Consider the following 13,669-nt stretch of genomic DNA (forward strand, 5'->3'; position numbering starts at 1 on the left):
TATATCATTCCATAGTACAGGGGTTGTGATTGCATATGTCTTACCTGTTGATTGAGAAACGTTCCGGAAATGGCCAGGTAAAGGTTAGCTGGTCAGGTGTGTAGGAAGGTGAGAGGAATAAGGTAAAGTAATTAATGGATAGATAGGTAGATAGGTGAATAGATAGATAGATAGGTAGGTAGGATGAGAGAGAGAGAGAGAGAGAGAGAGAGAGAGAGAGAGAGAGAGAGAGAGAGAGAGAGAGAGAGAGAGGGGTTGGAAAAAATATATATAATAGGAAAAGATGAGAAAAAGTAATAATGAAAAAAATAAATAACGTAATTAAGAAAGAAGGAAAAGATTGGTATACTAACTCGTTGAGAGAGAGAGAGAGAGAGAGAGAGAGAGAGAGAGAGAGAGAGAGAGAGAGAGAGAGAGAGAGAGAGAGAGAGAGAGAGAGAGATTACCTGTACGCAAGACTAAAATACCTTCCTTCTCTCCCCTTTTTCCTCCTTCTCTTCCCCTTTTTCTTTCCCTTCCATTATCCCCTTTTTCCTCCCTTGATCCTCCTCTTGCTCTTCCTCCTCCCTTTATTCTTTCCCTTTCCTTCGCCTCTTTCCTCCCCTATTCCTCTTCCTCCTCCCTTTTTCCTTCCTTCTCTTTTTTTCCAAATCTCTCCCCTTCTTTCCCTTCCCCTTTTCCTCCTCTTCCTCTTCTTCATCCCCTTAACTTTTCCCCTTTTCCTCCTCTTTTCCTCCTGCTCCCCTCCCTTCCCTTCCTCTTTTTTTTTCCTTTTTCTCCTTTTCCTCCTCCTCCTCCCCTTTTTCCTCCTCCTTTTCCTTCTCCTCCCCTTTTCCTACCGAACGGGAGTGAGGGTGTTTATAACTGGCTGTATATAACTGTGTATATAACTGGGTTTATATACCTGAATGAACATAACGGTGTATATAATTGACTGTATATAACTGGCTGTATATAACTAGATGTATATAATTGATTGTATATAACTGGCTGTATATAACTAGATGTATATAACTGGGTTTATATAGGTAACTGAATATAACTAAATGAATGTAACTGACTGTATAATGTATAACTGTGTGTATAGAACTGGTGTGTGTGTGTGTGTGTGTGTGTGTGTGTGTGTGTGTGTGTGTGTGTGTGTGTGTGTGTGTGTGCCACCCTTGAGTTCCTTCCCGTCGAGGCGCCACCTACAGCCTCATTTTCAACGCAAACAGAAATGGAAGGGTGTAAAACGGGGGAGGGGGGAGGAGGGTAAGGGAGAGAGGGATAGGAGGATGAAACATGGAAACATGGAAATGCAGGCAATAGAAAGCTTGTTGGCCCATTACGAGGTTGCCCGCTCTGGTGATATAATAACAGTCTGCTCGACAGTCACTTCGTGCCTGCAGAGGAGATGAAATCGCTTCGGTGTTCAGTTCACTCCTGACGCAGCGAAATATAGGTCGATTCGATTTTTTAAATAGCTGATGGTATTTGCACTTACTACTTCTGAGGGGAGATTGTTCCAGTAGCGGATGACTCGATTTGAGAAGAAACTCTTGCACTACATCGCCTCGCTTGAACTGGCAGACCGTTGTTTCTAGTTCTTAAATTGGTTTCAAGCTCAAAAAACTTGCAGAGCTCGACGTTACTGAGCTTTTTATTTCAGGTACTTGTAGACCTGAACCATATCCCCTCGTAGGCGTCTCTTCCAGCGTGAAGAGGTTAATTATGTCGCTTGAGCGGTTCCTCGTACGGTTGAGCCCTTAAGACTGGAATCGTTTTCGTATCGGGACGGGGGGACGGGGAGAGGGGAAAGAAGTAACAGGAAGAGAAGGGAGAAAGAGAGAGGGAGAGGATGGAAGAAGGAATCAGGCGGGTCTTGGCATTACATAGCAAGAAAGAGGGAGAGGGAAAGGAAGAAAGGGGGATAGAGAGAGAGGGAGAGAAGAAGGAAGAAAGATGGAGAGGGACAGAGGGGGAGAGGGGAGAGAGAGAGAGAGAGAGAGAGAGAGAGAGAGAGAGAGAGAGAGAGAGAGAAGAAGGAAGAAAGATGGAGAGGGACAGAGGGGGAGAGGGAAAGGAAGAAAGGGGGATAGAGAGAGAGGGAGAGAAGAAGGAAGAAAGATGGAGAGGGACAGAGGGGGAGAGGGAAAGGAAGAAAGGGGGATAGAGAGAGAGGGAGAGAAGAAGGAAGAAAGATGGAGAGGGACAGAGAGGGAGAGGGAAAGGAAGAAAGGGGCATAAAGAGAGAGGGAGAGAAGAAGGAGGAAAGATGGAGAGGGACAGAGAGGGAGAGGGAAAGGAAGAAAGGGGCATAAAGAGAGAGGGAGAGAAGAAGGAAGAAAGAGGGAGAGGGAGAGAAGGAATAGAGAGGTAGAAGGAAGGAAAAGGAAGAGAGTGAGAAAAGAAGGAAGAAAGGGAGAAAGAGAAGGAGAGAAGGAAAGGAAGGAGAAGGAGGAAAGAGATAGAAGATAGGGACAAGGGATACAGGGAGAGAGACGGAGAGAAGAAGGAAAGAGAGAAAAGAGAAGGAAGAAAGAGGTAGATGAAAAGGAAGAGAAGGAGATAAGAAGGGAGGAATAGGGAGAGGAGAAAGGAGAACGATGGAGGAGAAGGAGGAAATTAAGAGGGTGAGGAAGAGGGAGAGAAGAAGGAAAGAAAGAAGAGAGAAGGAAGAGGTAGATGAAAAGGACGAGAAGGAGATAAGAAGGGAGGAATAGGGAGAGAAAAAAGGAGAACGATGGAGGAGAAGGAGGAAAGAGGGTGAGGGAGAGGGAGAGAAGAAGGAAGAGAGATAAGGGAAGAGGAAAAGGAAAAAGAAGATAAAGGAGAGGGAGAGAAATGAGAGAAAATGAGTTAGGAAAGAAAATGGAGGGATGCAAATTGAATGGATCAGAGAGAGAGAGAGAGAGAGAGAGAGAGAGAGAGAGAGAGAGAGAGAGGAAAAGAGTGACAGGAAGAGGGGGGAAAAAAACAGGCCTAAAACACATGCGTCATTGTGTGTGTGTGTGTGTGTGCGCCAATCATACGCACTGTAGTAGATTTTATCACACACACACACACACACACACACACAGAGAGAGAGAGAGAGAGAGAGAGAGAGAGAGAGAGAGAGAGAGAGAGAGAGAGAGAGAGAGAATTACAGTCATCTCGTATAATGTAACTCTTTGCTGTTATTCAATCTCTTGTAAAATGTAAAAATTATTATCATCTTTGGAACGGATAGCAGTGATCACGAGAGAGAGAGAGAGAGAGAGAGAGAGAGAGAGAGAGAGAGAGAGAGAGAGAGAGAGAAGCTACACATTATCTCAAGGTTGGTCGGACAAGTTGTATGCGAGGCTGATCCTTCCTTCCCTCCCCTTTTTCCTCCCTCTTTCCTCCTCCTTCCTTTCTTCCCTCCACTTTTCCTCCTCTTTTCTTTTCCTTCCCTCTCCTTTCCTCCCCCTTCCCCTTTTTTCCCTCCCCTTTTTCCCTCTTTTTTTCCTCCTTTCCTCTCCTTTCCTCCCTTTCCCTTTTTTTTCCCTCTCCTTTTCCCCTCTTTTCTTCCTCCTTTCCTCTCCTTTCCTCCCTTTTCCCCTCTTTTCTTTTCCCTTTCCTCTCCTTTCCTTCTCTTCTCCCTTTCTTCCCTCCATTTTTCCTCCTCTTCCCTTTCTTCCTTCCTTTATTCCTCCTCTTTTCCTGCCCCATCCCTCTTCTTTATTCCCCCTTCTCCCTTTTTCCCTCCCTTTTTCCTCCTCCTCTCCCTTCCCTCCCCTTCTCTGTTTCCTTTCTTTTTTTCTTTCCTCCGTTTTTTCCTTCCCCTCTCCTTCCCATTATCCTTTCCTCCACCTTTTCTCTTCCCATTCCCTCCCCTTTTTCCCCTTCCTCTCTCCTCTTTCTTCCCTTCCTCTCCCTTTCCCAGACTCCTTCCTCCTCCCTCTCCTCTTTCATGTTTTCTCTCATCTTTTCGTATATTTTTTTCCTGGTTTTATGGGCGTTTTTTTCCTTCCTTCATCTCATGCTTCCTTCCTTCCTTCCTTCCTTCCTTCGTTGTTTCCCTTTCCATTTCCATAGCTCTCTCTCCCCTTCCTCTTTTTGTTTATGCCCTCTTTCTTTCTCTCTTTCCTAATCCTTCCTACGTTATTTTTTTTACTCATTATTTTCATTCATTCATTCATTCATTCATTTATCCATTCCTTTTCCATCTCGGTCTCTCTCCTCTTTATCTCTTTCTCCTTTTGCTAATCCTTTCTTTGTTTCCTCTTCCCTGCGTTCTTTTCTTCCTTTCTTCTTTCCTTTCATTCTGCCTCATCATCGTCTTCCTCTCTCCTCTTCCAGTCATGTTCCTCCCCCATGTTTTCCTCACCTTTATATTCCTCCCCTCCCACATTATTTCCCCTTATCCAGCCCTTTTTATTTCCTCTTTTCCTCTCCTCTTACATCATCCCCTTTGTCCATTCCTACTTCTCCTTTCCTTTCCTTGTTTCCTTTCTCTCCCATCCTTGTTATTCCTCCAAGTCCTTCCTCCTATTTTTTGTTCTTCACCCTGCTCCCCATGATGTCCTTCAGTGGTCTCCTCCTCCTCCACCTCCTCCTCCTTCTTCTCCTCCTCATCCTCCTCCTCCTCCTCTACTCCGCGTTCCATGATTCCGCCCCTTTTCGGCAATTATCACGGCTCTCTGTCTCTCATGCTCCGCCTCATTACTCCTCGTTCCTCGTGCGTTATTGTGTGTTTTCTCTCTCTCTCCCACAAAAAAAAAAAATAATGAAAGAAGAAGCCCGCTACTCACTGTTCCTACAAAGAGTCAAGAGGAGTGGCCGAAAGATATGTCAATTTCGGGAGGAGAGGTGTCCTGATACCCTCTTCTTGACAGAGTTCAAGTCGTAGGCAGGAGGAAATACAGATGAAGGAAGATTGTTCCAGAGTTTACCAGCGTGAGGGATGAAAGAGTGAAACTGCTGGTTAACTCGTGCGTAAGGGATTTGGATAGTAAAGGGATGAGCTTGAGTAGAAAGTCGAGTGTGGCGAAGCTGCGAAAGTGGGGGAGGCATGCAGTTAGCAAGTTCAGAAGAGCAGTCACCGTGAAAATTTCGACATTAGATAGAGAGGCAACATGGCGGCGGAATTAAGAGGTTGAAGACTATCAGTAAGAGGAGAGCTGATGAGACGAAGATCCTCTCTGTCCAGAAGAGCTGTGTGAGTGGAGCCTCCCCACAAGTGAGATGCATACTCCATACGAGGGCGGACAAGGCCCCTGTATATGGATAGCAACTGTGCGGGGGAGAAGAACTGGCGGAGACGATACAGAACGCCCAACCTCGAGGAAGCTGTTTAATGAGAGAGGAGATGTGAAATTTCCAGTTAAGATTTTGAGTTAAAGATAGACCGAGGATGTTTAGTGTTGAATAAGGTGACAGCTGAGTGTTGTAGAAGAATAGGGGATAGGTGTTTGGAAGATCGTGTCGAGTTGATAGGTGGAGAAATTGGGTTTTTGAGGCATTTAAGGACACGAGGTTCCTTTTACCCCAATCGGAAATGATAGCAAGGTCAGAGGATAAGCGCTCTGCAGCCTCCACTCTGGAGTCTTGTAATTCCTGTTGAGAGGGTCTTCTGTTGAAAGAAGTTGAATAATGCAGAGTGGAGTCGTCAGTGTATGAATGAATAGGACAGTTTGTTATGGAAAGAAGATCATCGATGAATAACAGGAAGAGAGTGGGTGATAGGACAGAGCCCTGTGGAACACCACTGTTGATAGGTTTTGGGGAAGAACAGTGACCGTCTACCACAGCGGAGATAGAACGGCCTGAAAGGAAACTGGAGATAAAGGAACAGAGAGAAGGATAGAAACCGTAAGAGGGCAGTTTAGAAAGCAAAGACTTGTGCCAGACTCTATCGAAAGTTTTCGATATGTCTTGCGCAACTGAGAAAGTTTCACCGAAACGGAGGATGACCAAGAGTCAGTTAAGAGTGCAAGAAGATCGCTAGTAGAACGCCCCTTGCGGAACCCATACTGGCGATCAGATAGATAGATTCTCTGTCTTTCTTTCTTTCCGTCTCTATTTCCTTTCTTTCTTTCGTCCTTTCTTTCTTGTTTCTTTATTTTCCTTCTCTTTCTCTTTATATTCCTTCCTACCTTATCTTCTTTTATTTATTTATTTCTTCGTCACTGTGTAATCTGTTGTGTTTCCTTCCTCTCTTTTTTTATCGCTCTTTGTTGCCTCCCTTCTTCCACCTCCTTCCTTCCTTCCTCTTCTCGCTTCCTTTCTTTGTGTTGTTCTTTGTTTTCTTTTTATTTATTTATTATATTTCTTTCGTTCTTTCTTGTTTTATTTTTTTTCATCTCTCTTTATGTATCTCTTTCTGCCTTATCTTCTGTTATTTTTATTTATTTATTCCTGTCTTATTTTTTTCTTTCCTTCTTTATATATGCCTTCCTTCCTTCCTTTCCTATTTCCTACATCCCCCCCCCCCCCCCTCTTCCTTCCGTCCCTCTATTCATCCTTTGTCTGCCATCTTCCCTTCCTTCTCTCCTTCCTTCCTCACTTTCTTTCATTTTAATCGTTCACGTATCTTCTTATCCTCCTTCCCTTTCCCCTCCGAAACACATATTTACTTTACCTGGTTTTTTTTGTTTGTTTGTTTGTTTGTTTATTTCGTTCCTTCCAACTATTCTTCCTTTCTCCGCCATCCTTTTTCTTTCCTTCCTCCCTTCTATCTCATTTTAATCGTTCACGTATCTTATTTTCCTCCTTCCCTTTCCCCTCCGGACCACATAATTATTTACTTTACCTGCTTTTTTTCCGTTCCTTCCTTCCAACTATTCTTCCTTTCTCCGCCATCCTCTTTCTTTCCTTCCTCCCTTCTATCTCATTTTAATCGTTTACGTATCTTATTTTCCTCCTTCCCTTTCCCCTCCGGACCACATATTTACTTTACCTGCTTGTTTCTTTCTGTTCCTTCCTTCCATTTATTCTTCCTCTCTATGACATTTTTTCTTCCCTCTTTCCTTCTTTCACTTCACTCGCTCATCCGTCTTTTCCTCCATTCCTCTACACTACACACCTGGCCTCCCTCACCTGTATTTTACCTTCGTCAACCGTAAACGATGAACATGAATGGGAAAACAAGTGAGGTATATTATCTCTACCTTGTATTTAGTCTACTGCTCCTCCTCCTCCTCCTCCTCTACATCGTCATGGTGGTTTACGATCTTGTGATGTATGGGAAGGGTGATGTTGGTGAGGATGAGGATTTTTTGCGGTTTACTCTAGTGTGATGTGTGTGTGTGTGTGTGTGTGTGTGTGTGTTCTCTCTCTCTCTCTCTCTCTCTCTCTCTCTCTCTCTCTCTCTCTCTCTCTCTCTCTCTCTCTCTCTCTCTCTCTCTCTCTCTCTCTCTCTCTCTCTCTCTCTCTCTCTCTCTCCCCTTGAATAATTGCAACACACTGAAATGACCGTGACATGTTGTTGGACTGGCGGCGGTGGTGATGGTGGTAGTGGTGGTGATAGTGGTGGTGGTGGTGGTGGTGAAGAAAGGGTGTGAGGGAGAAGTGGCGGTGGTGGTGATGGTGGTGATGATGGTGGTGGTCATGGTGGTGGTGGTGGTGATGATGGTGGTGGTCATGGTGGTGGTGGCGGTGATGGAAGGGTGTGAAGGAGAAGGTAGTTGTTATAGTAGTGGTGGTGGTGGTGGTGGTGGTGGTGGTGGTTGATGTTGATGCTGACTTGTACTTGAATATTTACACACACACACACACACACACACACAGGCTCGGTCACTACGTCACCTTGGATTTTCTCCCCTGTTCGTGTTACATCAAGACATTTAATTAACCTCGCATCGCTACAAAGATATTTCCGCTTTGCCTTCCGATTTCTTAGTTGTTGTTTTTTTATGTTCCGTTTTATATTGTGTTATGTACTTTTTTTGGCTTGTTTTAGGCGTGTGTGTGTGTGTGTGTGTGTGTGTGTGTGTGTGTGTGTGTGTGTGTGTGTGTGTGTGAGACATTCCAGAAACACAAAAGTACGAAAAAGAAAGACAGACAGACGGGTTAATAGACAGAAGGAAAGAAAGAAAGAAAGAAGAAAGGGAGAAATAAAGAAAAGAAAGAGGAGAGAAACGAGAGAAAGAAGGAAGTAGACAATGAGGGAATGAAAGAAAAAAAGAGATATAATCGCCTTGTATCTCGTTACGGTGAGAGAGAGAGAGAGAGAGAGAGAGAGAGAGAGAGAGAGAGAGAGAGAGAGAGATATTAACAGTTTTTATAGTCGCATTTTCTCAATTTACTTTTCTTCCTTCTCTTCATCCCCAAGCTTCTCCTCCTCCTCCTCCTCTTCATCTTCATTCCTTTCCCCACCCCACAGTTCCCTTTTAGCGGAGTTAAATTATCCACTCATGGGAATTTTCTTGTTTAATTCACTCTGTTGGATGTAACCGGTTCCCATTTCCTTTTTGGTACACTTCCGTTTTCTTTCGTCATCTTTACCAAGGGGACATTATTACAGATCACGCACGGGATTAATTTTTCACTGAACATTCCTGCCCACACACACACCGGTCTCATTTACTCCAATTCAGTTCTTCCCGCTTTGCTCAACACCTTCACTTGGTTAGTCAGCCGGTTAGTTAGCAGAGGTGGGCGCGGTACTGAAAAATCAGTAGTGGGGTTGCGGTAGTGCGGTACTTTTTCCGGAGTAATGCGGTTGCGGTAGTGCGGTCCCATTTTTTTTCTTTCCCAGTGCAGTACGCGGTGTGCGGTACTGCGGTAGCGGTAGTCACTAGTCAATATAAAAAATACTTCAGTGCCTATCCTGGCTATCCATTGACTAACTAATAACTTGTAAGATACAAAAAAAAAATGAAGGAGGACTAGGGGAGGGAGAGAGGCAGGTAAGGGAGGAGGAAGGGGGGGACAGGGGAGTAGAGGACAGGTAGGGGAGAAGGGGGAGGAGAAAGGAATGCAACTTTCCGTGGGAGGAGGGAGGGGACAGAGGAGGGGGAGAAGGAGATCAGCGTCCTGCGAGAGAGGAGGAAGTTGGGGGGGGGAGGGAAGGAAGGAAGGAAGGAAGGAAGGGTGGTGCGACAGCTGAGCACAAGCCAGGGAGGAATGGTAGGGAGGATATGGGGGAGTGAAGGGGAAGGGGAGGAGGGGAGGAATAATATTTTTCGGCGTTTGAGTGAAAACGAAAGATTTCTTATATGGAAAGTCATGACGGGAACAGTGACACATTATTCAAACTGTCCAACATATTAAGACAAAACACACCGTGGGAAAGCTCGAGCTTTCCCACGGTGTGTTTTTATAGATCTATACACTGGCGTCTCAGGCCTCAGCGAAGAAACCACAAGGAAATTTCAACGTGGAGATAATTGTAATAATAGTAATAATAATAATAATAATAATAATAATAATAGTAACGATAAATTATTATTATTGTTATTATTATTATTATTATTATTATTATTATTATTATTATTATTATTATTATTATTATTATGATAATCAAAGAATATTGATCTTGGCTACATTGAAGAGAGAGAGAGAGAGAGAGAGAGAGAGAGAGAGAGAGAGAGAGAGAGAGAATGATAAAATAGAGAAGTTACAATGAAGTTAAAAAACAGATATAGTATTTACTATGGTCTATGTTATGCATCAAAGAAAAAATTGTACGGGACATGAGACTGAGCGGCGATCATGTTAGTGCTTGCTTGTACTGTTGTACACTGCCAACAGTCATCGTCAGATATACTCTAAGTTATTAATTTAGTATTTAATTTTGAACAAGAACTGAAAAGTCAAAATGACTGAATCACTGATTCTGATGACTGATACCGATTAACTGATTGAGTCCGATTCACTGTAAAGAAAAAAAAAGAAAAAAACATTTTTGTGAGCATGCCGCGCTGCAAATGTCTTCGATAATTTTCCAAGTGCCGCAAGAAGTACCGCAGGATTTTTTAGTGTGGTCCGCGTATACAGATATACCACCCCCTCCTCCTCCCCCCTGCCCTCTCTCTCTCTCTCTCTCTCTCTTTTACACACACACACACACACACACACACACACACACACACACACGGGAAAAAGGAAGAACCTCTGAACTATAGACCAGTATCATTGACCAGTATAGTTTGTAAAATATATGAAAAAGTGATACAGAAACAATGGACAAAATTTCTTGAAGAACACAATATAATTACAGAAAAACAGTATGGCTTAAGACAAGGGTGTTCATGTGTAACAAACTTATTGAGCTTTTACTCGAGAGTGATGGACATAACACAGGAGAGGGATGGATGGGTAGACTGCGTGTATTTGTACCTGAAAAAGGCTTTCGACAAAGTTCCACATTCAAGACTATTGTGGAAGCTGGAAAATGAGGAGGATTGAAAGGGAAAATGAAAAACTGTATGGAAAGTTACTTAAAGGAAAGTGAGATGAGAACCGTGGTAATGGACATGAAATCGGAATGGAGAAATGTAGATAGTGGGGTGCCTCAAGGATCGGTACTGGCACCAATACTTTTCCTAGTATGTATATGTAAATGATATGCCGGAGAAAGTAAATAGTTACATAAGTTTGTTTACAGACGATGCGAAATTGCTGAGATACATAAGAAATAGTAAAGACTGAAATTCTGCAAGAGGACTTAAATAAGATTTGGGAATGGAGTAAGAAATGGGAGATGGAGTTTAATGTGAAGAAATTTCATGTAATGTAAATGGAAAAGAGTGAAGGGAGACCAAAATGGACATATAGAATGGGAGAGGGAGAAATATTAAAAGTTCAAGAAGAGAGAGATCTGGGAGTGACAATACAAGATAACCGATAGTCTGAGAGTCATGCAAATAGGATATTCGGTGATACGGATAGAATGGTAAGAAATATAGGAATAGCAATCCACTACATGGATAAGGATATGATGAAAAGATGATTACCACTATGATTAGACCAAAGTTGGACTATGCAAAAAACGGTGCGGTCTCCCCACAGAAGAAACACGTGAAAAAATTAGAAAGTATACAAAGGATGGCAACGAAGATGGTTCCCGAACTGGAGGGAGGGTATTCATATGAAGAAATGAGGAGTTAGTACTAAGAGTAGTAAGAAACACCAGCAACACACGAGGACACAGTAAAATATTGAGAAAAGGAAGATGCTTGAGAGACATAAAAAATATAGCCGCCCGCAGAGAAACATAGAGGTTTGGAATGGACTAAGTGAGGAAGTAGTATCGGGGAAGAGTGTGCACAACTTTAAGGAAAAGCTGGACAAGTACAGATATGGAGACGGGACCACACGAGCGTAAGCCCAGGCCCAGTAGAATTACAACTAGGTAAATACACACACACACACACACACACACACACACACACACACACACCTTAATCTCCCTCTTTTGTCCAAGGTCAGTGAAGAACATTTTCATTTAATTAGCACCACTTGACCTTTTTTTTTATTATTATTATTGCATACATTATGAGAGAGAGAGAGAGAGAGAGAGAGAGAGAGAGAGAGAGAGAGAGCACTACCATTGTTCCCTTGAGAAAGATTTAGTTCGATGTCGTGGAAAAACCCGACACACACACACACACACACACACACCGGATATTCCCATGTGTGTGTGTGTGTGTGTGTACTTTTCCAGTTGGTCATTAATTTTCCTTTTTTGTGTGTGTGCGTTTGTTTCTTAGTATTTAAGGACGTGTTGCAATAGTGTGTGAGTGTGTTTTTCTGTGTGTGTGTGTGTGTGTGTGTGTGTTCTTATCTATTTATATTTTGTATGGGATTGAATAAAGCTCTTATGTCCCGTTTTTATCATGTTCTATCGCATAATTACTCTAAATATGGGTATGTTTTTCTTCACACATGATTTCATTTTGGTGTGTGTGTGTGTGTGTGTGTGTGTGTGTGTGTGTGTGTGTGTGTGTGTGTGTGTTCTAGAAAAAACTGGTTCGCACAGGAGAGGAAGCAAACTTGTGTGAAATTATCGGAACTGTGACTAACTTACTGGTTGACTGACTGGCTGCCTGACTGATTGGTTGACTGACTTACTAGCTAACTGATTGACTGACTGAAAGGCTGGCTGGCTGACTGACTGACTGACTGACTGACTAATTGACTGACTGACTGGCTGGCTGACTGAATGACTGGCTGACTGAATGGCTTGCTGGTCGACTGACTGATTGATTAACTGACTGACTGACTGACTGACTGGCTGGCTGGCTGACTGACTGACTGACTGACTGATTGACTGACTGACTGGCTGGCTGACTGACTGACTGATTTACTGACTGAATGAATGAATGATTTGTTGACTGACTGAATGAATGAATGAAAGAATGAGTGGATTATTTGTTGACTGATTGACTGACTGAATGAATGACTTGATGACTGACTGATTGACTGACTGGTTGACTGGCTCGCTGACTGACTGATTGACTGACTGACTGACTGAATGAATGAATGAATGATTTGTTGACTGACTGACTAACTGATTGACTGACTGGCTGACTGACTGATTGGCTGGCTGACTGACTGATTGGCCTGCTGACTGACTGACTGGCTGACTGACGGATTGATTGACTTCTGAATGGCAGGTGATTATGTTTGTTCGTGTGTTGGTGCGAAATAAATGATATGGAGTCAGTGTTTGTATAGGCTTTGAATTCAAATACAAACACGACTTTTTTTTTTTTTTTTTTAGTATATTGAGGAAAAACTGTTCGATGAGTCTTTTATGTCAGTCACTCATTTTTTTTTTTCATAGTTTGCCTTTCATGCAACTGTTTCTATGATGTAGTTTTGTTTTTTTTAAGTTTACGGTAATATTAGTTTTTTTCTTATTCTTTGGCTTTCATTTTCTTTTTCTTCAGTTTCTTCTTTCTTCTTCTTTATCTTCTTGTATATAGGTACATATTTTTCATATATTTCCTCTTTTTCTTCTTCTTCGTCGTCTTCTTCTCTCATTATCATTATTATTATTATTATTAGTAGTAGTAGTAGTAGTAGTGTTATTATTATTATTATTATTATTATTATTATTATTATTATTATTATTATTGTAGTAGTAGTAGTATATTGTTTTTATTGCTATCATTAGTAGTAGTAGTAGTAATTAATATTAGTAGTAGTAGTAGTGTTATTATTATTATTATTATTATTATTATTATTATTATTATTATTATTATTATTGTAGTAGTAATAGTAGTAGTATATTGTTTTTATTGCTATCATTAGTAGTAGTAGTAGTAATTAATAGTAGTAGTAGTAGTAGTGTTATTACTGTATTATTATCATTAATATCATTATTATTATTATAGTAGTAGTAATAGTAGTAAAATAAGGTAGTAGTGCTTTATCAGTGCAGTTCCCCAAAGCAATTATACATCTTTTACATCCTCTTCGCTATAAGACAAAAATAATGTTCTAATAAATTACCCTCACAGATTTATATCCCTCTACCTAAACAAACTAACAAACCAATCAAACCCATATAACCAAAACTAACATACTACTTGAAAACAAACAATATTATACCACAAACACTACCCCCTCACACACACACACACACACACACCACGAGGGCGAGCCGATACACAGTGGCAGTGACGTACATGCTGACGGGTGTGCACTGTGCAGGGGCCGGATTCATCAAGCCACTACAAGGCCGGTCGTTGGTAAGTCTTTTAGTAAATCTGTCCTC

Source organism: Eriocheir sinensis, chromosome 29, assembly GCF_024679095.1.
Source record: "Eriocheir sinensis breed Jianghai 21 chromosome 29, ASM2467909v1, whole genome shotgun sequence".
Lineage (NCBI taxonomy): Eukaryota > Metazoa > Arthropoda > Malacostraca > Decapoda > Varunidae > Eriocheir > Eriocheir sinensis.